Genomic DNA, 27,803 nt, shown 5'->3' with positions numbered 1-27,803 from the left:
AATATACATGACTGTTCAACAGAAATTGGTCCAATAAAAGAGGTAATCTCATCTACCTTGTTTCTCTGTTAAATTGTTTAACTATTTTACTGATTGTCAGAAGAATAAAGAAAAATATGTGAAGAACAAAGAAAGTCTGGAAAAATAAACCAAGTGGAATATGCTAAGTACAAATAATGAGAATGTATATGTAAAATATAAATACTTTGATTATTAAATTATTTAAATTATTAAACCAGAAACACAGACATATCATGAGTCATCCAATTATCAATTAGTTTCAATGCCAGTCTATCCATCAAAGCAAAATCATTCACACAGGTATGCCTATCACTGACTCATGATGGAGTAAAGCAGGGTTTCAACTTTTGCATTAATATTTTTGGCCATAAGGGAGGCATGAAGCAACCATTCCTGTTAATATTTATTAATCCCATAAACAATTGGCAAACCTTCTTAAAATAAAAATAGAAGGGTGTCTGGTGATATCTATCAATGAGGTAATTCCTTAAGCACTGGAATTGCAAACAGTCCTGGAGCATGGGGGATGAGTTTCCCCTAATGAGGCAGCGTATCCAGCACCATGTTTAGAAAGTCCATCCAGTAGATATACACGTGTGTCAGAGTCAGTAGTTGCTATTGTCTGCTGTAACATCTGGTTTTAAGAACAAATGAAAGATCTTGTTATAGTAGGTATTGGAAATAGTGCCCCAAGTTGATTATGAAATTTTGGCACATTTATCTGTAGTCCCAGTCCATCTGACAATATTTGGGGCAAGTACCAGCACCAAATAGGTTATTCAATAATCAGAGGTGATAATAGCTAAACTACCTAAGAGTCTACACATCTTTTAATATAAGGGTAGGTACACATCTTTTAATATAGCCACACATCTTTTAATATAAGGGTAGGTACCCTTTATTTGTGAAGCACATCTTGTCTGATGAGATGGCCTAACTGCAGTTTGTCAGATATGAACTGTGTATGTGAAATTTGTCCCTTAAGAATCCTCAAGATAGCTGATTGTGTTTGAATTGGAGCTAGGCAAAATCCAATGATATTTTTTCTTTCCTCAAAGTGATTAATCAATATCTTCAACACACTGGTGGGTAGGCAAAACTGAACATCCAAGACAAAAGTCTCCTGTCAGAGAAATCCATTGCACGTGGATCTCTACATGTGATTAGGGCACTTCATCTCAGGGTGAATTCCCACTCTGCTTGCCTGCTTGCCCCTTGGACATACATGTTGCAGATCTTACTGTGCTAACTCTCAACTTGTTTTGGTGATGTGTGTGAATTTGTGGCATCTTACTTTATCTGGTTTTCCCATCCCTATGTCCTGGGCTCTCTAGCTAAGGCAATTGGCCAGTTTCAGGTACGAGCAGTTGAGGTTCCTGGAGGGATATTTAGAGGGGGACATTTTCAAAGGTGATGTCTATCATAGCTGTGCAACAATCCATTCATTTGGCATAAGTTAGAAGAGCCTAAATTGCTGCTCTGACTTGGGCTAGCTGCTAACAGCTCCAAGGAGATAATATGAGGCTAATAAGTGGGGATCAGTGGAGTGGAGAGAAGTCCTAGCTATTTTCCCTTTCCTCTGGCCTTTTCTGCAAAAGGAGCAGGGAGAATGGCTGGTGTATCATGCTGCTCTAAGCTACCAGATGACCCACGTATACTGGGATGATCCCAGAACCACTTTATGCCAGCAGGCAGGCAGGCTGATGTGCGGACTGCAGAACCACTTCTTGCCAGCAGTACAGTGCAAATTGGTAACAATGCAGCCCCAAATCTGAGCGATAGCCTTTATTTTCCTCTCAGATTGTTGAGGTTCCAAGTTTACAGTCACAGGTTCAAATTCTGTGCTGACTTGCAGTACATCTGTTTGACTTTGCTGAAGTCAATGGGGTTATATAAGGCTCATTCTGTTCAGAATTTGGTCTGTAGTGTTTGGGAAAGGGATATATATTTGCATATAAACCGCTGTCCCTCTGTTCCATATCGCATCATCTAAAATATATTGAAATGATTTTTTCCCTATAAGTATTTTTATCATTTATATTGGAAATTTTTAATAGCTTAGTGTTTGGCCATTGTGTGCTGGAGAGGACTGTGATTGACAATGTAAAAGGTCAGCACTTAGTCAACCATCATGAGGTTTTTCAGAAATAGGTGATGCATCTGTTTTGGACCAGTACATGATTAAAAATTGTTTGGGGAAACTTGCTGTTGTTTTTCAAATTGCCAGTTCTATGGGTTTCCTGTGGAACTGGACTAGTTTTCAGCAACAGCTGGGGTTGATTTTCAGGGGCCATGGATAGTCATTTGCGGAGTTTTTTTTTTTAATGCTACATGAGGTTTTCGGCTGTCTGGTTGGTGCAGTGGTTTCAATTGTAAATTTTAATGGCTTCTCTGAGAATTGATTGGAGATTTTGAGCCACGATTGTACATCATCTATCTATGGCTTGACTCCTTTTCATTGTCTCTATAGGTATGTCTACACTGCAATTAGGCACCCGCAGCTGGCCCATGCCAGCTCACTTGGGCTCATGGGTGTTGGCTAAGGGGCTATTTAATTGCTGTGTAGACGTTCAGGCTCAGACTGGAGCCTGAGCTCGTGGATCCACCCACCTCGCATGGTCCTAGAGCTTGGGCTACAGCCTGAGCCCGAACATCTATACCACAATTAAACAGCCCCTTACCCCAAGCCAGCTGGCGTGGGCCAGCCGTAGGTTTTTAACTGCAGCGTAGACATACCCTAATGGTGTTTGCCATCTTGGGTGGATAGATATGTGCCAGCTGTGCTCGAGCTAGCATGCTAAAAATAGCTGTTGGCTGCAGCAGCACTGGCTCCGTACTGGGCTAACCACCCATGTGCATAGTCAGTTTGTACTTGGGTGGCTAGCCGGAGCCGCCACCTGTGCTGCTGCAGCCACACTCCTATTTTTAGTGTGCTAGCTGGACATACTCTAAGTATCCCTGGGGAGTCTGAGGTAGAAGACGGTGAGGTCTTGCAATGAAAAGGTCAGTGAAAAGGGTAGGTATGCTGATGTTAGAAGCACAAGCCATACTGAAATTCAGTGGGACATTGGTTCCTAACTCAGGTATAGCACTGTGCCACTGAGTGGTTTGTTGGCAGTGCGGGTTGAATTTGGGCCCTTTGATTCTAAAAGCATGAACCTCTACTGCTTGGGCTAGAATACCCAGGTACCATTACAGAGGGATAGTGGTACTCTTCTAAGTAGAACACCCAGGTACCACTACAGAGTAGAGTACTCTACTAAGTAGGTACGGTGCATTAAGCACTTATGAAAATCCTATCCAATCGAGTTCAGAATTTCCTGTCACTTTCAGCTCTTGATGTGACTATCAGAATTTCCACGATACAACTATTCACTTACTGGATGAGGATTTTTTCTAACAAGATTTTCATGACGGTCTGCATGCTGATCTGTGGTGTTCTTATTCCACATTGAATATAGAAAAGCAATGTGTAGATAAAACCAAACTGTACCCTACCTTGTGAATATTCCATTCACTGACTAGGAGGAAGAACGTAAAAAACCTGTCTGTGGCCAGGCGAGTAATGGGTGTCAGTCCACACTGCACGGATTGCAGAAGAATCCAGTTATGGCAATATGGAAGGATTTAGATACTAATTTCCACATTAAAGGAGGAGAAGTGGAGTATAACAAGAGAGAAAGCTTGGGAGTAACTTGTTCTTATTTGAACTGATACAGGACTCTTCCCTAGGAATTGGAAAAAGAGGATTTGGTAAGATTCGCTGGAAAAAGCCATTCTTTTCTACAGAGTCACAATTTGGAGGAAAAATATCATGTGTTTCCTAGACTTGCAGGGAGGGATAAGGAAGATGTAGTGACACTGAGTGTTTCGTAAATGTTGCTGCCATGTACTACTTGTATATGGTAGGCTGAAGGGCTCCTACTAGCAGGTGAAGCTCCTGTACCAAATATGGACTGGCTACAGACCTTCCTTCTCAGAAAGAGACACAACAGACATGTTTCAGAGTAGCAGCCATGTTAGTCTGTATTTGCAAAAAGAAAAGGAGTACTTGTGGCACCTTAGAGACTAACAAATTTATTTGAGCATAAGCTTTCGTGAGCTACAGCTTCATCACGAAAACTTATGCTCAAATAAATTTGTTAGTCTCTAAGGTGCCACAAGTACTCCTTTTCTTCTTACAACAGACATGTTCACTAAAGATCCTTTAGTGCTCTGAGAAGTATGGTTGAGATGAGCTTAAAGAAGGTATTTTACACACAATGCCACCTAATGGCTGAAGTGTATAATAAAGCTTAGCATTCCATTACAGTTGCTGCTCAGTAGCAGCAGCAAGAGTTGCTACCCTATTATGACTCTGTCAGGTAGGGCACCCCAGCTGGACAAGTCAAAGGGTAGAGACTGGACAACAAGCAGTCCATGGTTGAGGTTAGCCCAAAAAAGATACTGCCTGAAAGCCAGTGTGGCTTCTGTCCTGGGCCTAGTACTTCAGACATGATCTTTGCACTCTGGCAAATTCAGGAGAAATGTCGTGAACAGAATCAAGACACATATGAAGTTGCTGTTGATCTTACTAAGGCCCTTGAGTCTGTAAATTGAGATGGCCTGTGGATAGTCCTCCACAAGTTCAGTCGCCTTGTTAAGTTTCACAACTTTTTAAAGTCTTTTCATGCAGGTTAGTGTCTTTGACCAAGACCACAACTCAGCTCCCTTTGTTGTCACCAATGGAAACTGTGTTCTTGCTCCCACATTATTAGAATCATGTTTGCAGCTATTCTAAAAATCCATTCAGAAACTATGTGGTATTTGTATGCAGTACTGCATGCATGGAGGTGTCTTGTATCTGCATCGCCTGCATGCGAAGACAAAAGTTATGAAGACAATAAGACACAAATTACTGCTTGCCGATTGTGTTTTAGTGGCCCATAACCTCAGGGACATTCAGTTGCTCACTGACTGCTTTGTGCATGATGTTCTGGCTTAACAATCAGCTTAAAGAAGATAGCAGTCATAGTCCAGCCTTGACTGGGAAGTACTGCAACTACTCCAGTTGTGTCCATTGATGATGTACCACTCAAGGTCATTGACAAATTTTGCTACCTAGGCAGTTTTGTGTCACGAGATGCAATGATTGATGATGACATTCAAAGCTTATTGGTGCAGCCAGTGATGCCTTCAGCAGACTGCGATATGTAGGCTACTTGTAAGTGCCACATAAAACACTTGGACCAATTCCACCTGTGATGTCTACCATGGATAATGGGAATTACATGGCAAGATATGGTTCCAAACAGCGAGGTCTTTGAGTGCTGCAACATCAAAGGCATTGAAGCTTTTATAGTGAGAGCACAGCTGAGACTGTTTGGTCATGTTGTCCGTATGTCTGACAGTAGAATATTGAAGGCCATCTTTTATGCAGAATTACAGACTGGAACTCATTTTAGTGGCAGACCAAGAAAATGTTACAAAGACACTATTAAGGTCAAACTCCAATCTTGTATTATTGGCTTCACCACCTGGGACCTCTTAGCCCATGATGAGATCCAATGACAGCACCTCTGCCACCTTGGACTGTAAGATTTTGAAAGCTCACAGATTGTTGCAATCAAGGAGAGATGAGCGAGGTATAAAACTAAAAGCAATGCTCATTCATCTTCAATTGCCTTCACCTGTGGCACTTGCAGTTGGGTCTGCAGGTACGAAATTGGTTTTTAGTCTCACCTCAGGACCCATAATAAGTGACTATCTCACCCATCAAACTTGATGGGAGACTCCATTATAATGTGTTTGTCTCCAGCCCTGCCTCATCAGGTGGCTGTATTTGAGGGGAGAGACAGCCAGCCATGGGGCAGGGGCAGCATTAGTTGCAGTATCTCTGGTGGTTTCTGTAGATAGGCTATCCCCTCTCCACCATGGATGGGTAGAAAAGAAAGGGAAGAAGGAGCAGCATAAATAGCTGCATGAATACTGGAGAAGACGCTGCTGTGAGCATTCACATGAATCCAAAAATGAATTATTTATTATCTTCAGCTGTTCTCCTGCTCATGTTGTGTTAGCTCCCCATGAACATTCAAGCTATTGTTAGCTACTTGTATAAGTGCTTGCGAAAAGGGAATATTAACATTGCACAGGCAAGCACTCACAGGCAGAGAATATTAAAGTCCCATTTGTGCTGGAATATTTTATATGGGGTAATACATGTCAATTACTGTGGTGATGACAGAAAACTACAGACCAGTAAATGCTGTTATGCTTTATGTGGGATGAGATGCTGCTTAATGCAGCAGGGAGCCAGGGTTCCAAAACCCCCTTGATGATCCCACTTTTCCACCAGACCCAATTATTATTCCTATATGCTCTAATAAGGTAAAAAGAAACTTAATTAAAAATGGATGGAAATACAAAAATCGATCCAGTACAAACTGACTTCCTAATGTACAGTGAAAACAAATGTAAATGAAATTTTTTTTTTTTCCCACTTGTGATAAACTGGGCAATTTTTTTTTACTATTTTCAGATACATTTGGCTATTTAATTTAATTTCCTTTGGCAACTCGGTCTGGTACCTTTAGTAAAAATTCCTAAAAAGAAGTTCCTGTCTCACAGTGTATGTTGGAATCCTAGGAAGGACTCTAGAATACTCTTTGGCTGCCTATGACAATATTTCAGACTTGCTTTTTGTGAATTCCAGTGTTGGATATATCTCTGGATCACACTTTTTGTTTATTCATAACAAAGCTGTGAAGAGCCCCAAGAAAATTGCAAAAGTCAATCAGTGAACATTTGCATTCATCTCTTTCTGTAACATCTCTGGCCTACTAATCAGCAAAAAAGAAGACACTCCCATCTGACTTTTTACCCTATTTTAAACTTAGGTTTGTTCATGCATGCTAGGAAATAAAAGGAAAACATTTTGGTATATTTTGACAGTCTATCTGCCGCTTTTCAAGACATGGCCTAGGAACTAAATTATCAAATATATATTTTCTTGGTCTTAGGGATTTACTTAGTGCCTATCACCCTAGTTCTTAAGGGCTGAAGAAAATTAAGGACCATGAAAGGCCACAGAAAAATTTGTTTTTCTCTCTTTGTTCTTCCATAGCAGAGAAGCCTTTCTTTGTATGCACAAGGTTTATATGAAGAGTGTTGATTCTGGGGGAACACTTTCTCAGAAAGGAGTGTTTCTTATTGAACTCACATTGTTGGGTTGCAGCTCCAATCTGATCTCTTCTGGAAAGGAGCTCCACTGCTGTAAATGTGCTGTTGAGACAGTCCCGATAACTGGAACCTGGGTCTATCCAGGGGCGGATCATAGTTATCTTCTTGGGGTTGTCTCATGGGGCTTGCTGGGGTTGTCCCGTGTCATAGTTCTGTCATTGTAAGTGAACTTCAAAGTACAATCAATCTGGGTTTCTAATTGTCTAATATCTGCTTAAATTAATATGATTTATTAGCAAATGACATCTTTCTAATCCCGTTGCATAAGGGCAAGGTGGAGTTTCCACGATCGGCTGAGTTACTCTATATGGAACAGGATATCAGTGTTTTTAAGATGGTCCTCAAGGTCAGTGATGGCCAGCTGGCAGGCTCTGGGTTTCAAATGGCTTGCAGGCAAGTTTGGATGGCCTGGTATGTCATCCTTACATTGAAAGATTAATTTGGATCCCAGCTGAATCTGTGCTGGCCTCTGGGATTGCACTTCATTCAGTTGTGTGCTTTTGCGAGCTATCCTGGAGTGTAGCCGATTGTATGAGACACAGATTTTGTGAGCTCTGAATGACATTGGACAACAGTTCAGTGGGGATGGGACAAAATGGGGCCCAGAACAGTTGCATTTGAGCCTCAAATTAAGGATCACCTACTGTTTCTCCAACCCACCTCACCCAGTGCAGTGCAGAGAGGAGCAGAATGGCTATGGAGCTCTGTGTAGGTGAAAATGGCTAAGGAGGATGCTGTTGCATCACAAGACCACTTTCCTCCCTTTGACAAGTATCAAGTAGGCTGGGGAGGTGAAGGGAAGAAGCCACATGAAGCTGCATGCTTCGCCATGTAAATCTTCAGCCAATCCGTAGATAAGAGCAACAGAGAATGAATTCTACCCGAGGCAGTAAGCCAATGCTGTCAGAGCTGCAAGGAGGTGGGCTGCAGGGTAGTGAGGAGGATACTCCCTCCATGCAGAGTGGTGTGCTCCATGGGGTTGGAGCCATGGCTCTGCAGTCCCTGTTCTGACCCCTACCCTGTCCCATAACCCTCCCAGTGCTGCTGACTGGGGCCAGAGAGCCGGGGTGAGTGTGCTGATTCAGTAGCTTCAGTTGAGCTACTGATTTTTTCCATTTATTTGTTGCTTTTGCACAGAAGGGGAATATATGGACCTAAATGGTCAGGGAAGAGCGGTAGGTCTCAGGGGTCGGGATAGATGGAGATATATTATCCAGAGGGAGGCTGCCAAACCTCTCCCACACATCACCAAGTCACCAAGCACCTCATCCCTCTTCTGACTGCCAATTACGCTCCCTCATCCACCCTTTCTCCCCCACACCCGTATTTTCTTTCTGTCTGCTGACATAATTAGCAAAGTTTCATTTAGTCCCTGTACTGGTCGTATGTTGGTCGTAGTCCACATTAAATATATAAAAGTAACATTCAGTTACACCTAAGCAATACCGTGCCTTGTGAAAATGAATTAAATGAGTCATCCTCTGAAAGAACTGAAGACCTAGTCAGGAATCCTTTTACATAATTATTTAAACATATGTGCAAAAGGGAGGAAAAAATAACATTACGCTTGAATCCTACTCAAGGAATTTCTATTAAATCAATAAAATGTTGACATTTAAATATCTTGCAAAAATGGCCACATTTACTAAAGGCTTTAAATGTGAAAATGAATAGAGCTGTTAATTAGACAGTGTGGCTGATGGAAAAAATGGATTTTTCTAAGGTGGGATTTCTTCCATTTCACAGCATTGTTTTGCAGCTGTCAGTTTGTAGGTAGGTTACGTCTGTTTATAGAGAATCTGTTCTCTTTACAGCCTGTTTTGCTCATTTAAAAAAAAGATTATGCAAGATGCAATATCTTCATGGTTATGGCTTTTTCCCCCTCTAAATTGATGATTTGTTGATTTTGCGCCTTGCATAATGTGATAACAGGACCCAGAGATTACTGTTCATTTATAGGGTTGCCAGTTTTGGTTGAACATATTCTTGGAGGTTTCCTCACATGACATAATCTTTAATTAAAGGTTAATCTTTAATTCCTGGAGTCTCCAGGCCAATCCTGGAGGGTTGACATCCCTATGTTCATAACAAATATTAATGTTACTGTGTAAAATATTTTTAGTGAAATTCAAAACTACTCAATATTCAAAGTTTTTTTTGTAGTTGCAGACATGAAAATGTTCCCATTTTTGTTCAAAGTTGTGCTATGTAAGCTGAATTGATCTAGCAAACAGGGACATTTCTGAACCAAAATGGACTCATCTTTTCCATAAATATTGTGATCATGTCAAAAACATGAACATTCATATTTTTATGCCAAAATTAGCTACTTTGTTAAAACTTTAAATATATATAAATTATGCTTGTATGAAAGTTAATGGAACTAAACACCAAACATTTTTATGATTCCATGAAACAAAATTTATGAATTTCACACAGATCTAATGATATATTCTCATTTTACAAATGGGAAATCAAGATAGAGAAGTTAGGGCCAAATTATCAAAAATTTCTAAAAGTTAGGTTCCTTAATCCAAATTTAAGTGCAAAAATAAAAGTGTTCTGATTTTCAAAGATGCATCCACAAATCCTATTGAAATAATTGAAGTTCCATAGTTTCTCTGGATTTTTTATTTTATTTTATCCATTTGTGGTTCCAGTTCTTGTTTTTAATTATATCAACCCAGATTTCCACAGGGACTCTGACAGTGCTGTCATCAGCCTGTAATATGTCAACTGATTTCAAAACCTCCTTCGGTTTCTTTTTGTGCATCTGTAAACAACCTCATTGAATAAAGCGTGTGTGTTCAGTGCAGATTTCAATGTAATTGCGGTAGGTGGACACAGATGTACAGATATAAGGCTTGATTCACTGTTGTTCTGTGCCTATTCAAAGTGAATGCACAGTAGGTGGAAAGGCGCTCCACCAACCATCTCTGGGAAGCTGGGGAATCAATATTTATTAAACAAGCTTGAGACAGATAATGGCTGTGGAAGAATTTTTCAGCTTCCACCATGTGCTTTAGGACTATGGCAGCTGCTATTTCTTCCTCAACATGGTTTAAATCATGTATTTAACACCCATATTACAGAAGTATAGGAGGATTGTGCCTGAAAAGTTCTCTCATCTTTTTCATTTTATTTGGGGTGTTTAAACAAATGACAAAGGCCTCCTTCTCAGCCTTCTTGTCATTTCTCTCTTCAATTTTGGTTGGCTTTTTTAGTAATTTGAACAAATACTCTGTAGTTCTATTTTCAGATATAGGATCAATAGTATTAAGTCGGAATACATTTTTTTTCTACACATTTGTGACATTATCGGTTAATTTCTCTTGTTTGAGCAATTGTCTTGCTCAGCTATTTTTGGTGAAGAAGATGGAATCAAAAATGTTTGACATGCAGAAATATAAAATTAATTTCTGTTCTGCTCTTCCACTTTATTAGACAAAAAATCATTCAATAACAAAATTGATTTTGAAGAGTCTGAAGAAACTGACTTTCTGCACTTTTTTGAGATGAGCATGAATTAACTTGTTACTTAACTCTTAATGATGTTTACGTTTTATTTTGGAAGAATTATCTCTTTTCACTACCTTGGGTCCCTTGAATTGCTTGTTTCCTACTACTTCCTTCAACTGTAGTATTTCATATACTTCTGTTTGGTAATTCATAGATAGCAATGGCCCATTTGTGACATTGATCAGCAGCTTTCAAATTTGCTGCAGTTAAAATGAGGAGATAGCTAATGAATTCAATAGTGTGATGATCTGCTTATTTTCCAGTTGTTTCTAGATTCCAGCAACTAAGGCCTGTCTATCAGCATAAACTGCCATGTACTACCTTCTACATGCAATGCAGTTGATTTTGCCACTAGCCACATTTTTCTCTCCAATCAGAAGGGACTCGCTCTATTCCTCTCCCTCCTTAAATTTTTAAATATTTCTATAACTTGCTTATTGTTTCATAATAGTCAGAGGAAACATCTTGATGTTTTCATCACTTTCCCCACCAGAAAATAGTACAATGGATAACTCATTTAGAGATGAGGCCAAATCAAACTGCTGATCCAAACACCCTCCCCCACAAGATTTTAGGAAAGTTTGGCTCCCTCTCTGAACTTTGCAGCTCAGGCCTGTCTTTTCACCTCATAGGTCTCTCCATCTCTGGCTGGAAAAGGAGGAGTGTTGACATCAGAAAAGGAAAATGGTTTCCCAGATGCCACTCTCAGTGACATTGCTGGGGATACATGGAGCACGTGGCTTTGCACAGTAATAGCTGTGCAGCTATGCATTGTGGTAAGTCAATAACACTATGCGGAGGCAATGGGAGCAAAGAGGGGGAGGGGATAAAGCTGGGCGGGGAATATTGAGGGACTCCCTTGACAAGGAATGGGAAAACAGCATTGCAAATGGTACATATTCTGCTGTGCCAAAAAAGGAGGACTGAGATCTTGGACAAGGCTACTTTTAAGAGTTAAATTCACCAGCAGTATTCTCCTCTTTTTAATGACAGATAATATGGTAGCTGATATGCACTCCCACAATTTCCATCTCACTGCAGTGGCATCAGCCACCTCTTGAGCAGGAGCTGTATTGAATATAAAACCTAAGGAACAGGAAAATAGAGAATAATAAAATAAAAAAAAGGAAGAATCTGTTGAAAATTGTCTTAGGGTATTAGTATGTATGAAATCTTTATTATATTTATGCCAGGATGTGTTTTATTAGCTAATAAAATTCAGTCCCATGAACAGATTCAAGCACTTAAACTGAATCAGGCTCAGTCTATTTGTTAGCATTGTAATAGCACAAAACTCATTTCCATCACAGGTGTTCCAAAGAACCACAGAGGTTACGTGACTGAAACATTAGCATATTATTATAATAACATGATGCTGCTCCCTCTGACCCAGGAGCTTTTAACTTTAATAATTTCCAGGTTATTCAATAGCCAAAATGTGTTTTCCCTTCATATTTTCACACTGGTGCCCTTTCTTTAATATAAAGTACTGATATAATGAATAAATTATATCCAGATGAAAGTCTGTCATCTGATCCCTCATCCCTGATGGCAAATGCTAAAGCAAACATTTTGCACAATGTGCCATCTATATGAGGGACAGAGACCTAGAAAGAGATCTGAAAGGACATTTGATATAAGCAGGAATGAAAGGGACTGATTCGACTCGGGAATAAATTGATTCTGACAGGGGAGTCAGAGATCTATACTTGATATTTTGGGTAGGTAGTGGAGAGGGGTTACCTACAGATTCTTTTTTAGATGTGGTGTTTAAAAAAATAGAAAGTATAGATTAACTTTGTGTATTCACATGTGTCAAACTCACCCAATAATTAAAAGCTTTGATTTAGCTGATGAGTACTTCGTATGTGAAACGTATACAGTGCCTATCCATATTAGATGTGAACAGCAGGAATGCTGATTGTTTTGGTTGATGTACATCTTATGGTTGTACTCACAACTTCCACATCCCCAACCCTTGGTCAGGAATATGTAACTAACACAGTGTGAGTTCTTGAAGTGATATATCCGGACTGTGCAATATATTTGATTCAGATATGTCTGAAACACTTATTGTAACTGGTGAACGATTATCCCCAGTGTCAAGGCAATTCAGGCAGGGTCATGAGGCCTAACAAAGGAGGTGTGAGTTGTGAAGTCTTACCAGTGCTGGAAATTCTGCAAAGTTCTAATGGCTGTGGGAAACTGGAGTGTCTCACTCCTTTCACACCTGATGGCAGATATTTGGTTTTGAATTTGCCAGTTAGCCAGCTAGCAGCCAGATTTTTTTTGGAGGACCACCCATAGTTGCTGTAAGGAGAGAAGTGCACTTATTATTAACAGAGTTTTGTCAGCATTACACTTTCCATATATTTTCTAAGGCCTCAGTGCCTGTTTCTTTTTGGTATTATATAATGCATTCATTGACTATTTGGGTGCTACCAAGTATTGTGAACAGCAAGGGACTGATACTTTCTATTGGCTAAAGAGAATGCTGAATGCACTATATAATTCTGTAGCAGGGTGCTGGTGCAGAAGCACCTAATTAGCCCCTGCCCGGTCAGCTCCAATCAAGGGAAGCAGATTGGAGCTGATGGAAAAGGCCTGATGCCAGCCTGAGGGTTGGCAACACCTGCTGGTCTGACAGGCCAAGAGCTATAAAGGCTGGGAGGGCGCTGGGAGTGAGCCAGAAGGAAGTGGGGTGCAGCAAGGGAGAAGTTAGTCAGGGAGGGAGCGAGAGGCCTCCTAGCTGAAGGCTGACCCTGCCTGTAAGGGAAGTAAGTAAAGCTTGTATATAGATGGATACTGCTGGTGGGACAACAATAAGTAAATAAAGACACTGGTGTTGCACAACCCTGAAGCCTCTCCGAGCCTTACTGGGAAGGGCAAGAGGACCCCAGGAAGAGGGGCAGGTAATGGAACCCTGTTACACGTGGGGGGCTTGTCTGGGATCCTTTGTCAGAGACATAGTTTGGTGACCTGGCGATGGAAGGCACTCTGCAGTGGATCATGGAGCAACACTGGGAGATGCAGAAGACACTGCAGGCCTTTCAACAGTCCCACCAGCTGGAGAGGCAAGCTCCACTGGCTTGGCAGGCGAGCAACAATGGACATTGCAGGACTTTATCAAAGAACAGGCAGCGGTGCAGCAGCAGCTCCTGCAGAAACTGGTGAGTCCCATCCCGCCCCCTGGGCATCAGCATCTGTAAGAAGGCCTCGGTGGATGACCCCAATGTCTTTTTGGGCACCTTTGAGTGGGTGGCCCTGGGCCTGGGATGGGACAGGACATCCTGGGCACTGCGGCTAGCCCCATATTCTGCGGGGGAGGCGCAAGTGGCATATATGGTCATGCCGGATGCCCAGGCTAGGGACTATGACACGGAGAAGGCAGCCATCTTGAACTGCCTGGGGCTTTCATCAGAAAAATACTGGCAAAAGTTTCGGGCAGCCCGGAGGGCATGGGGTGTGCGGCCTTTGGCCTTCGCCCAGTAATTGACAGACTGGGCGATATGGTGGTTGAGGCCCGATGCCCAAACGGTGGGACAGATTATGGATCAGGTGATCCTCGAACAGTTTGTGCAGTTCCTCCCCAGTAGTATGTGGGTCTGGGTGCGGCGACATCAGTCTGACACCATAGAAGCTGCGGTCAAAAGGACGGAGGAATATGCAGAGGCAGATTTCCCCCCGAGGGAGCATTGGACCTTGAGAAACTCAGAGGGAGGCAAGAAACCCTGTGAGTACCCTGCTGGGAAGTTGGTAGACAAGCGACGGGAGGAGCACAAGGGAACCCCTAGCCGCCCAGGGCAACTTGTATGCTGGTGCTGTGGACAGCCAGGGCATAAGAGCCGTGACTGCCCAGTGATGGTCTGTGGGGTTGCTGAATTCTGTGGTTGGATCACAGATGGAGGGTGGAAGAAGAGGCATGGAATAGCCACCATCCGCTTGTGGGTAGGGAGAAAGCCCCAGAGGAGTCTAGTGGATACAGCCTCAGCCTGTTCCCTCATACAGTGGCACTTGGTAAAGCTGCATTGGCTTATCCCTGGAGAAAGGATGCTGGTGGAATGCATCCACGGGGATGGGAAGTATTGTCCCATAGCCCAAAGTTTCTAAACAGGGCCTCTTTTAATTATTTACAATCTTCAATGAAAATAATACTTTAAGCACTAATAAGACTCCTAAAACTTGAGTCACAGTTTGACTAAAAAGAAGCACAGAAAAGAAAATACTACAAAAAGGAAACCCACGCTATAATTAAGTACGTAATTAAGTAAATTTTATTCCTAGAAGACAAATCTGTGCCTCTCAGTATAGCATGGTGTTTTCTACAAATCACCAGCAGCACTGGAAATCTCACAGGTCCAGTGGTGTTGATGCCTCGAACACCCTTGGTTCTGTATTGGGCTGTTAGAAATGTTCCACGTATATCTGATGACGTGAATCCTTAGTCATGAGTCATAATTTAAATAGTGTTTTCTCTGAAGTACTAGACTGAACTAAATACATTTTTTACTGCCATTGACAAATTTTATACAACTGAAGAGTGTTTTTGCATTTACAGGATTTATTTCCAACACTTCCTTTTGGGACAGGGATACTCTCTAATTACCTAAAAAGTTCTTTCAGTTGGTTTTCAGGTTAAAAAAACCAAATAGTTATGATCAGAGAGGGAATACTTTTTTTTGTTTTTGCAGCAAATAGGTGAAAAACATCTTCTCCAGTTTTCATCTAAAGAGAGAACCAGTCAATCAGAAGACTATGAACGAACTATGGTTCCATGATTCTGATTTGTTAGATGGATGTGGAAAGAGGTGGGGAGAAGGTGAGATTCTGATCCACTGTGAAAGCAGAAGGTGCCTGGGTGCCCAGTCTAATTTAAAGTGTGATGGGAAAGGGATTTTTTTCAACGTGTGGGAAAGGCCAGTGCTGACTACTGGAATGTGTGTCTCATTACCCTCTAAAAGACTCTGGGCTCTTGCATCATCATACAGATATCTGCTGGATGTTGGGTGAAACTGAAAATTTTTAAAGCAAAACCTTTCACTTCAAAATGTAGGTTGCCTTGTTTCTTATTTTATGTTCCAGAATCTTGAATAACAAAGTACCAGGTTAGTACTAGTTTAGAATACCAATTGAGAGCCTCTACCACTAGATCTTCACTGCCTGCTTAAGGGAATAAAGGGGTTTAAGGACCCTACCTTACTCCCACTCGTAGGTTACCTAATACCTACCATGGGTTGCAGTGCAAAAGGAGAAGCAGGTTGTACCTCCCCACACCCAACATTCAGAGTTGGTAAGGAAAGGGCAGGGTGGGAACTGGTCATAAAGGAACATTACCAGATCAAGCTTGCCCAGGAATTGGATTTTGTAAAAACAAGATTTTGTAAAACCTATGAGAAACAGAATGTTTCCATGGCCTTTTAAAAATTGTAGCAGATTTTTTTTTAAATGAAAGTGCCCATTCAGCATTGCCAGCTCAAATACTACAGTATTGTGCCAGTGCATGAAAACATGAAAGTAAAATTGGCTAGAATCTGACTAAATGCAAGCCAGAGTGACTATTGTCTTTATCCAAGTTGAGTGAAATGCAAAATAATAATAATAGGGATTTAACCTGGGGAAAACAATTTCTCACAACTCTCCAATAAGTAGGTGGTTGTTGTTGTAATTATTATTTTATTTATGGGGAAACAGAGGCACAGAAAGGCTGTGCAACTTACACAAGGCCACTCAGTGAGTTATTGGTAGAGCCAGAACTAGAAGAAATAAATTCCTTACTCTGTCACTTGTACTCCAGTACACCGAGCTGAGCTTCTAATTAGTAAGCAAACAGTGGTAATGTTGAACAGTAAATCAGATTTTCAAAATTATTTTAGTTTTAATGAGCAAACATTTGTTAATATCATAGATAGGGACATTTGTTTTTTTGAAAAGAAAATACAGAACCAAATTCACCAGTACAATGCCTGCTTTGCACTGCTGTGGTGAGCAAATAAGCCACAAACCCAGTTAAAGTGGCCATTTAGGTTGCTTTTTGTTGGCAGAGTGGCACAAAGCAGCCAGAGTGAACCTGGTCCACAGTTTTTTATCCTGGCAATGTCATTTAAAACGTGTCTGAAATTCAATAGCAATGGCAATAAAAGTGACTGGGTTTGTGCTTAATTAATTGCAAAAGAAGTATAGTGCATTAAATTGGATGAGAAATGCTGCACCTTCAGTGAGATTATGAATCAAAGACCTAATGTACTCTACACCCACTTAAGAAGGTATATATCAAAAGGTAACTAATATGATAAAAAATCCAAAGGGAAATTTATTTCATTAATTGGATCTGATGAACGTGGGCATTATGATTAGGAATTATTAATGTAAATATATTGTATATTATCAGATTTAATAATACCTAGCTCTTATCTAGGGCTATACATCAGAAGAGCTGAGTGTGCTTTACAAAGGAAGTCAGCATTTTTATCCCCTTTTTACAGATGGGGGAACTGAGGCACGGAGCCGCAAAGACATTTGGCCAAAGTCACTCTTCAGGTCAGTGGTAGAGCTGGGAATAGAACCCAGGCCTCCTGAGTCCTGGTCCCATACCCTATCCACTGTGCAATGCTGCCTCCCTTTATGTGTGTATGTAAATAGCACAGAATCCTTTCTTTATGGTTAAAAACTTAAATGGTGATGGGTAGGATGCCTGAAAATTACTCCCCCCCCATAAAATTAAAAAATTTGGTTTGAATCTATAGAGTAAAATTATTACCTCTGGTTCACTGCTGGTATTTTTCTACCACTGAACTGATCTGTGAGTGCTATACAGAAATTGAAAGCTTATGATGGGTAGATGTCAAATATTTCTCAAATTGGTTAAGTGGCAATTGACCAAAGGCAACTGACCATCTGGCAAGACTGACAGGTGATGTGGATTTGTTACCAGGAAGGCAGTTTGTTTACTTTGATCATCGTGTCTGAACACGGGTTTTGTTGGCAGAGTCTTCTGTGGTGTGCGTAAGTGGTTTTTAGCAAGTGAATTTTTCTGTTGATTCCATTCTTCTATTTCCCTTTTTTTGGCAGAAACAGATGGATTTGATTTTCTCACACTTTCTATTTGCCGAGAATAACAACTCTTAAATCAAAGCTGAGGAGGTGAAAAGACAAGGACAAAAATATGCAAACATCTGTAACCACCTGGACAATGAAATGCAGAACTATGACCTGACATGCAGAATAACTAAAACTAACAGATAATTTATTGACTAAATCCCATCCTGAGATGGACCCTCAGCTATCATACTGATAGGCTGCGTAGTATGGGTCTGATAAAATTCTCTGCTACTGAGTGAAGCAAGTATGTGTGGTCAGGCTTTTTGTTTCATGACTGCCTTGGCCGCACATGGCTGACCATAAGTGCTGACTTCTAATTTTTTTTTGTTGGGGCTGAAGAAGGGGAATGGACCCATCACAGAATCTCCCAGAAACTGGATTGCAAGGGAGGTTCATCTGAAAGTCTCACACCTCCATTTCTGGGTGGGGAGGTTGCCAACACTCTCTGCTAGGTGGTGCTGGCTGAAGAAATAGGACACCACCAGTCTAGCTCCAAGTGAGCTTTTACAATAAAGGGGTTAACACATTTATTTCTTCATTGGCACTGTGCATGGGAAAAGAAATACCCACAGACTAGAACAATAAGCAAGTGGATAAATCAAACTATTTGCTTTTCACAAATGCCTGGTCTGTTAAGTGGAAGAGCTGAGAGAATGTAAGCCTCCACTTCCCATTTGTCCTGCTTTAGGCAGTAGGGAAATATACTTTATATCTATATGCTTTATGGGCCAAAGTCTGGCATCTGATAGCCCAACTATGTTTGCATGTGTCTATGTGGGTATAACTGATAGCTGAATTTGGCCCATAATGTGTAACTTTGTATTGTAGCTGTCAACACATGGCCTGAGGCTTTTAGCAAATCTTTTGTGTGTAATTTTTTATTTAATGCAATGTGTCCTGCACATGCTTGTGCTGCACACATGCAAAATTAATTTGCCCCCACCCCAACAACTTTATTGTGGAGTGATTTTCATTAAGTGAAAGTAGAGGTGTTTTTATTCTCAGATACAATATCTTCCAGTTTCACACCCACACACTTTTTCTTCCAGTTTCCTTCCTTCCTTCCCCCTTCACCCCCACCCCATTTGTTGTGGGGGCCTCTCTCTTTCTCTGCCTCAGGAGTCCATCAACACCACATGGAGTGTTGGCTGTGGAAGCTGCTTCTGTGATGTGAGGCCTCCTCCCTTTATCTCCCAGGCCCTGTGTGTGCTGCTTCCATATATTCCTAGCTCCTGCTGACTCCACTTGACTACCTTTCAATCAGCTAGCACTAGGTCAATTGGCTGAGTGACTACCTATGATCCTCACCTCTTAGATCAGCAAGCAATTATTCCTTTCTGAGATATGCCCTAGCTTACCTTGCTTGCTTTGACAATTATCCTTATCCATCTGTCCCCATTTTTAAATGTCACTAACAGTTTTCCCCCAAAGGTGACTTTAGCATGTCCACTGTTGATCCCATTTCCTTCTATCTTTTTTTTCTATTTAGACATCTATGCCAGGATATTCCAAAATAGAATTAGGTTTCTAAGTATTGTGACAGGGTTGGGCCAGATGGCTATAGGAGAGTAACAGAAGGCAGATATATTAGCCCCAGGCTAAGTAGGTCCCTTTTCCCTGGGTAAGGTAACAGGGAATGTTCCAGAACAATCAGGAACCTTTGGGAGACAATTAAGACAGGCTGATTAGAACACCTGCAGCCAATCAAGAAGCTGCTAGAATCAATTAAGGCAGGCTAATCAGGGCACCTAGTTTTAAAAAGGAGCTCACTTCAGATTGGTGTGTGCATGTGACGAGCTGGGAGCAAGAGGCACTAGGAGCTGAGCGTGAGAACACGGACTATTGGAGGACTGAGGTGTACAAGCATTATCAGACACCAGGAGTAGGGTCCTATGGTGAGGATAAAGAAGGTGTTGGGAGGAGGCCATGGGGAAGTAGCCCAGGGAGCTGTAGCTGTTGCACAGCTGTTCTAGGAGGCACTCTAGACAGCTGCATTCCACAGGGCCCTGGGCTGGAACCCGGAGTAGAGGGTGGGCCCAGATTCCCCCCAAATCCTCCCAACTCCTGATCAGACACAGGAGGAGTCAACCTGGACTGTGAATTTAGAAAAACGGCCAGGCTGAGGGCTGCCGTGAAGCTCCAAGACGAGCAGATCCACCAATAAGCGCAAGACCCAACAAGGTAGAGCAGGAACTTTGTCACAGTATTTATTTGGCCACTTAAATAATGGCTTGATTTTCAAAACTGCTGAGTAATTCGCTTCCATGGAAGCTCTGATACTACGATGAGGGGCATGGTATATCAGAAACCAGATAGTTAGAGAGTATGATGGGAACTCTGGGCTATGTCAAATGCTCTCTGCTTCAATAAATGACCCTATTTCTAGATGCACCAAGATCTGTCAGTGAATGGCTACTTTTCAACTTCCAAAAACAGTAAAGGAGTCTACCACATGCCACTTCTGTTCCTATCAGCTACTCACCTATAGCTAGTAACTCTGGCTGTAAAATATTAGCTCCTAGCCCCTACATTCAGTATGTAAGCAATGAGTGCCCAGTGAGCTCTGAAGGAAGATAGTGATGACAACCACCGCATTCCTGTACTAAAGGATCCGTCTTATTCAATTTATTGGTGATATGTAATAAAACATGTCTACCAAGTTATAGTGATAATGTGATTTGGTCGTTGTCCTTTTCCACACTGTCTTAATTTTTTTTATTTTTGCAAGAAGACCTGCAAACTCTCAAAGACTTCGAAAGGGGACAAACTGAATTAGAAAATGTAAACTGAGTATACCTAGGGGAAACTCTGAGGAAACCTAATACTAAACAAATCCTACTTTCTTCACCCAGTGTGTTTGTGGGGATGCTCTCTGGGTCCCATCATAATTCAGGTTTACACTCTTTCAGCTGTGGACTGATATTCTAGCATACGAAGAGCTCACATTTTGTTGACGGTTCTATACACTGATGTCTATAGAAAACACTTGACTTTGCTGTGGAGAGAACATTCTTTGGGGGGTAGATAAACCTTTAAACCTATCCTTTTTTGGGGGGACTGTCACGGTTCCTCCCCCACTCTGAACTCTAGGGTACAGATGTGGGGACCTGCATGAAAACCCTCCTAAGCTTATCTTTACCAGCTTAGGTCAAAACTTCCCCAAGGTACAAAATATTACCCCCGTTATCCTTGGACTGGCCGCTACCACCACCAAACTAATACTGGTTACTGGGGAAGAGCTGTTTGGATGCGTCCTTCCCCCCAAAATACTTCCCAAAACCTTGCACCCCACTTCCTGGACAAGGTTTGGTAAAAAGCCTCACCAATTTGCCTAGGTGACTACAGACCCAGACCCTTGGATCTTAAGAACAATGAAAAAGCATTCAGTGTTTTACAAGAAGACTTTTAATAAAAAATAGAAGTAAATAGAAATAAAGTAATCCCCCCTGTAAAATCAGGATGGTAGATACCTTACAGGGTAATTAGATTCAAAAACATAGAGAACCCCTCTAGCCAAAACCTTAAGTTACAAAAAAGATACACAGACAGAAATAGTTATTCTATTCAGCACAATTCTTTTCTCAGCCATTTAAAGAAATCATAATCTAACACATACCTAGCTAGATTACTTACTAAAAGTTCTAAGACTCCATTCCTGTTCTGTCCCTGGCCAAGACGACTACAGACAGACACAGACCCTTTGTTTCTCTCCCTCCTCCCAGCTTTTGAAAGTATCTTGTCTCCTCATTGGTCATTTTGGTCAGGTGCCAGCGAGGTTACCTTTAGCTTCTTAACCCTTTACAGGTGAGAGGAGCTTTCCCCTGGCCAGGAGGGATTTCAAAGGGGTTTACCCTTCCCTTTATATTTATGACACGCCCCCCAAATCTCAGCTAGGGTGAAACACTGGCTGGGATTTCTTCCTGGAGCTCTAGGAAAACAGAGTTAATAAGACACATGCATCTCTAAATATACTACCAAGTACATAAAGACTAACAATATTTTCCACATCTCAAGGACGATTTCAACCAGTTGATTCTGGGAAACTTTCACGGGAGAGTGCATCAGCCACTTTGTTAGAAGCTCCTGAGATGTGTTGGATGTCGAAATCAAAATCTTGGAGAGCTAAACTCCACCGAAGAAGTTTTTTGTTAGTTTCTTTGACGGTATGAAGCCACTTTAGTGCAGCATGGTCGGTTTGCAGGTGGAAACGCCGTCCCCAAACATATGGGCGTAGCTTTTCCAGAGCGTAGACAATGGCATAACATTCTTTTTCAGTGACTGACCAGTTGCTTTCCCTCTCAGACAGTTTTTTGCTGAGAAACACTACAGGGTGGAATCCTTTCTGCATTAAAACTGAATCCTTTTCAGGTCCTTTCTGCATTAAAACTGCTCCCACACCCCGCTCGGATGCATCTGTGGTTACTAGGAACGGTTTGTCAAAGTCGGGGGCCCTTAGTACAGGGTCAGACATGAGTGTCGCTTTAAGCTTGTTAAAGGCCTTCTGACACTTTCCGGTCCACTGAACAGCATTTGGCTGTTTCTTTTTGGTTAGGTCTGTCAGTGGGGCAGCGATTTGGCTGTAGTGCGGTACAAATTGTCTGTAATAACCGGCCAAGCCTAAGAAGGATTGAACCTGTTTCTTTGACTTTGGGACAGGCCACTTTTGGATAGCATCCACTTTGGCCTGTAGGGGGCTGATAGTTCCTTGACCCACCTGGTGTCCAAGGTAAGTCACTCTGTTTAGGCCTATTTGACACTTCTTAGCCTTAACAGTTAGTCCTGCCTCCCTTATGCGCTCAAGGACTTTTTGTAGATGTTCCAGGTGGTCTGCCCAGGAATCCGAAAATATGGCCACATCGTCAAGGTAGGCAACTGCATATTCTCCTAATCCCGCTAGGAGACCATCTACAAGTCTTTGGAAAGTGGCGGGTGCATTTCGCAGCCCGAAAGGGAGTACATTAAATTCATACAGCCCGAGATGTGTGATGAAGGCTGACCTTTCCTTGGCAGATTCATCTAGCGGTACCTGCCAGTACCCCTTGGTTAAGTCCAAGGTAGAGATGAACTGGGCCCGTCCCAGTTTCTCTAATAGTTCATCAGTGCGTGGCATTGGATAGTTGTCTGGGCGAGTTACAGCATTTAGCTTACGGTAGTCCACGCAAAAACGTATTTCCCCATCTGGTTTGGGAACTAGAACCACTGGAGATGCCCATGCACTTTCAGAGGGGCGGATTACACCCATCTGTAACATATCCTGGATCTCCCGTTCTATAGCAGTTTTAGCTTGAGGAGACACCCGGTAAGGTTGGACCCTAATTGGGTGAGCATTACCTGTGTCAATAGAGTGGTATGCCCGTTCAGTCAGTCCTGGGGTGGCTGAGAACGTTGGCGCGTAGCTAGTGCACAGCTCCTGGATCTGCTGTCGCTGCATACGCCCAAGGGTCATGGAGAGGTTCACCTCTTCCACACCACCAGCACATTTCCCTTCGTAATAGACACCTTCAGGCCACTCAGCGTCGTCTCCTCCCTGGGCTGTAAACTGACAAACCTTTAATTCTCTGGAATAAGAGGGCTTTAGAGAATTAATATGGTACACCTTAGGCTTTCGGTTGGAGGTGGGGAATGCTATGAGATAATTAACAGCTCCCAGGCGCTCCTGGACCAGGAATGGCCCTTCCCACGATGCTTCCATTTTATGGGCCTGGAGCGCCTTTAAGACCATGACCTGGTCTCCTACTTTGAAGGAACGCTCTTTGGCATGTTTATCATACCAGGCTTTTTGCTCTTTTTGATCATCCTGTAAGTTTTCTCTAGCAAGGGCTAAAGAGGTTCGGAGGGTGTTTTGTAGGTTGGTTACAAAGTCCAGAATGTTAGTTCCTGGAGAAGGTGTAAATCCCTCCCATTGCTGCTTCACCAACTGCAATGGCCCCTTAACCTCACGGCCATATACAAGTTCAAAGGGGGAAAACCCTAAACTGGGATGTGGTACAGCTCTGTAGGCAAAGAGCAACTGCTGCAATACTAGGTCCCAATCATTGGAATGCTCATTTACGAATTTACGTATCATGGCCCCCAAAGTTCCATTAAACTTCTCCACCATGCCATTTGTTTGATGATGGTAAGGAGTGGCAACCAAGTGATTTACCCCATGAGCTTCCCAAAGGTTTTTCATAGTTCCTGCCAGGAAATTAGTCCCTGCATCTGTGAGGATGTCGGAGGGCCAACCTACCCTGGCAAAAATGTCTGCTAGTGCCTGACACACACTTTTAGCCCTGGTGTTGCTTAGAGCTACTGCTTCCGGCCATCGGGTGGCAAAATCCATGAAAGTCAGTATGTACTGCTTTCCTCTGGGTGTCTTTTTCGGAAAAGGACCCAGAATATCCACAGCTACTCGCTGAAATGGAACTTCAATGATGGGGAGTGGCTGGAGAGGGGCTTTGACCTGGTCTTGGGGTTTTCCCACCCTTTGGCACACCTCACAAGACTGGACATAGGTAGAAACATCCTTGCCCATTCCCTCCCAGTGGAATGATCCCCCCAAACGGTCTTTGGTCCTGTTCACCCCAGCATGGCCACTAGGGTGATCATGGGCTAAGCTCAAGAGCTTGGCCCGGTATTTAGTTGGAACTACCAACTGTCTCTGAGGATGCCAGTCTTCCTGGTGTCCACCAGAAAGAGTTTCCTTGTATAAAAGTCCTCTTTCTACAACAAACCTGGATCGATTGGAAGAGCTGAGAGGCGGTGGGTTGCTCCGTGCCGCTGTCCAAGCTCTCTGGAGGCTTTCATCTGCTTCCTGTTCGGTCTGGAACTGTTCCCTTGATGCTGGAGACATCAGTTCCTCATTGGATTGGGGACATAGGCTTGGTCCCTCTGGAAGCGATATAGGGGATGGAGCTGTTTCTGTTGACTGTGAACCGCTCTCCGCTGGTGCACTATGTTGGGATTCAGGCTCCGGCTGAGCCTCTTGTGTAGGGTTATCGGCTGCTGCCAGTTCAGGTTCGGTGGGGCCCTCTGGTGTTGAGGTTGCAAGTACTGGATTCAGTGCTGGCACGGGGTCTGGTGTTGGTTGTTTGGCTGGTTCCGGTTCTGGGACTGGATCCACTACTGCTGTTGCAGACATTGGCCTGGGGTCCGGGTCCATCACCTCTGACCGGGCCCTGATAGAAGTTTCCGGAACAGAGCTAGGCCCCACGGCTTGTTTAGCCTGGCTGCGGGTGACCGTTCCCACCCTCTTGGCCTGCTTCACGTGATTGGCCAAGTCTTCCCCCAACAGCATGGGGATGGGATAATCATCATAGACTGCAAAAGTCCACATTCCTGACCAGCCCTTGTACTGGACAGGCAACTTGGCTGTAGGCAAATTGAAAGAGTTGGACTTGAAGGGTTGAATCGTCACTTGGATCTCTGGGTTGATTAAATTGGGGTCCACTAAGGAAGCATGGATAGCTGACACTTGTGCTCCGGTGTCCCTCCACGCGGTGACCTTCTTCCCGCCCACACTCACAGTTTCCCTCCGCTCCAAGGGTATCTGGGAGGTATCTGGGCCTGTGGACCTCTGGTGTGATTCCGGTGCAATGAACTGTAATCTGTTGGGGTTCTTGGGGCAGTTGGCCTTTACATGCCCCAGCTCGTTACATTTAAAACATCGTCCAGCTGACGGGTCACCGGGGCGAGGTGGGTTGCTGGAGAACGGGGTGGTGGGACGATAAGGGGTCTGGAGGGTTCTTTGGGAGGTAGGTGGGGCTTTGGGCAGCCCCCGGTAATAGGGTGTGGTCTGGGGTGGTCCCTTCTGGTCTCCGCTCCAACTGCGACCAGTTTTCTTCTTCTCTGCCACCTCCACCCATCTGGCTCCAATCTCTCCTGCCTCGATTACAGTTTTGGGTTTCCCATCGAGGATGTATCTTTCTATTTCCTCAGGAACACCCTCTAAGAATTGTTCCATTTGCATTAGGAAGGGCAAATTTACTGGAGATTCAACACTTGCTCCTGATATCCAGGCATCCCAATGTTTCACAATGTGGTAGGCATGTCGGGTAAATGACATGTCTGGTTTCCACCTTAGGGCTCGGAACCTCCGACGAGACTGCTCGGGTGTTATCCCCATTCTGACTCTCGCCTTGGATTTAAACAGTTCATACTTGTTCATATGTTCTTTAGGCATTTCAGCTGCCACCTCAGCTAAGGGTCCACTGAGCTGCGGCCTCAGCTCTACCATGTATTGGTCAGTAGAGATGTTGTACCCAAGGCAGGCCCTTTTGAAGTTTTCTAAGAAGGCCTCAGTATCATCACCTGCCTTGTAGGTGGGGAACTTTCTGGGATGGGAAGTGGTACCTGGAGAAGGATTGCTAGGGTTTGTTGGTATATTCTGCTGGGCCTTTATCCTCTCCATCTCCTCCACATGCTTCCTTGCCTCTATTTCCCTCTTGTGGGCAGCCTCCTGTACCTCCTTCTCCAGCCGCATGAGTTCTATTTGTCTTTCATGTTCCCTTTGTTTTTCCTCAGCCTGAAATTTGGCTAATTCCAGCTGTAGTCGAGCCGAGGATTTGGCCATTCTAACCTCTCTGTTTTTAACTAACTTTACACCCGAGGTTTAGAAATAAACAAACAAAACTTGGCTGTAAAATTTTGCTGTGCTGGAATAGAATACCTATTCTCTGATAGTGATTGTCAGCCTACAGAAAAAGACAATTCCCTTGTCTCTGCTCTGGGCCCAAATTAAAGCAAAAAACCTCCAACTACTTGGAAACCTGCTTACCCAGCCCAAAGAAAAAAGAATTTCTTTTCAAACCTGTGCTCCTTGTAAAACAAAAAAAAATCAAAATCCTAAAAAAAACCCTGCCACTTTTGTCTCCAGGCAAATGGGTAGAGCACACACCCCCTATTTACTTTTAGGAAGAAAAGAAAAAAAAAAACCTCTGGGTTGGAAGACTGTGAATTTCCCTGCAGGAGTTAAGTACCCTGCCTCCAGGCAAAGAAAACCTGCAATTCACAAGATAATCCCCTTTTGTCTCTGCTTGGCCACAAAGCAGAGAAAAAACAATCTGCTTTCAGTTTCAACTGCTTCCTTTCCAAAGGAAAAAACAATTCTTTTTTAAAATCTGTATTTCTAGTTCAAAAAATCTCAACTGGATCTCAAAATGATTTCAGGTTAATCCCACCACTGTGCCACCATGTCACAGTTCCTCCCCCACTCTGAACTCTAGGGTACAGATGTGGGGACCTGCATGAAAACCCTCCTAAGCTTATCTTTACCAGCTTAGGTCAAAACTTCCCCAAGGTACAAAATATTACCCCCGTTATCCTTGGACTGGCCGCTACCCCCACCAAACTAATACTGGTTACTGGGGAAGAGCTGTTTGGACGCGTCCTTCCCCCCAAAATACTTCCCAAAACCTTGCACCCCACTTCCTGGACAAGGTTTGGTAAAAAGCCTCACCAATTTGCCTAGGTGACTACAGACCCAGACCCTTGGATCTTAAGAACAATGAAAAAGCATTCAGTGTTTTACAAGAAGACTTTTAATAAAAAATAGAAGTAAATAGAAATAAAGAAATCCCCCCTGTAAAATCAGGATGGTAGATACCTTACAGGGTAATTAGATTCAAAAACATAGAGAACCCCTCTAGGCAAAACCTTAAGTTACAAAAAAGATACACAGACAGAAATAGTTATTCTATTCAGCACAATTCTTTTCTCAGCCATTTAAAGAAATCATAATCTAACACATACCTAGCTAGATTACTTACTAAAAGTTCTAAGACTCCATTCCTGTTCTGTCCCTGGCCAAGACGACTACAGACAGACACAGACCCTTTGTTTCTCTCCCTCCTCCCAGCTTTTGAAAGTATCTTGTCTCCTCATTGGTCATTTTGGTCAGGTGCCAGCGAGGTTACCTTTAGCTTCTTAACCCTTTACAGGTGAGAGGAGCTTTCCCCTGGCCAGGAGGG

Source organism: Lepidochelys kempii, chromosome 4 (genome assembly GCF_965140285.1).
Source record: "Lepidochelys kempii isolate rLepKem1 chromosome 4, rLepKem1.hap1, whole genome shotgun sequence".
NCBI lineage: Eukaryota > Metazoa > Chordata > Testudines > Cheloniidae > Lepidochelys > Lepidochelys kempii.
This window is presented reverse-complemented; position numbering follows the sequence as displayed.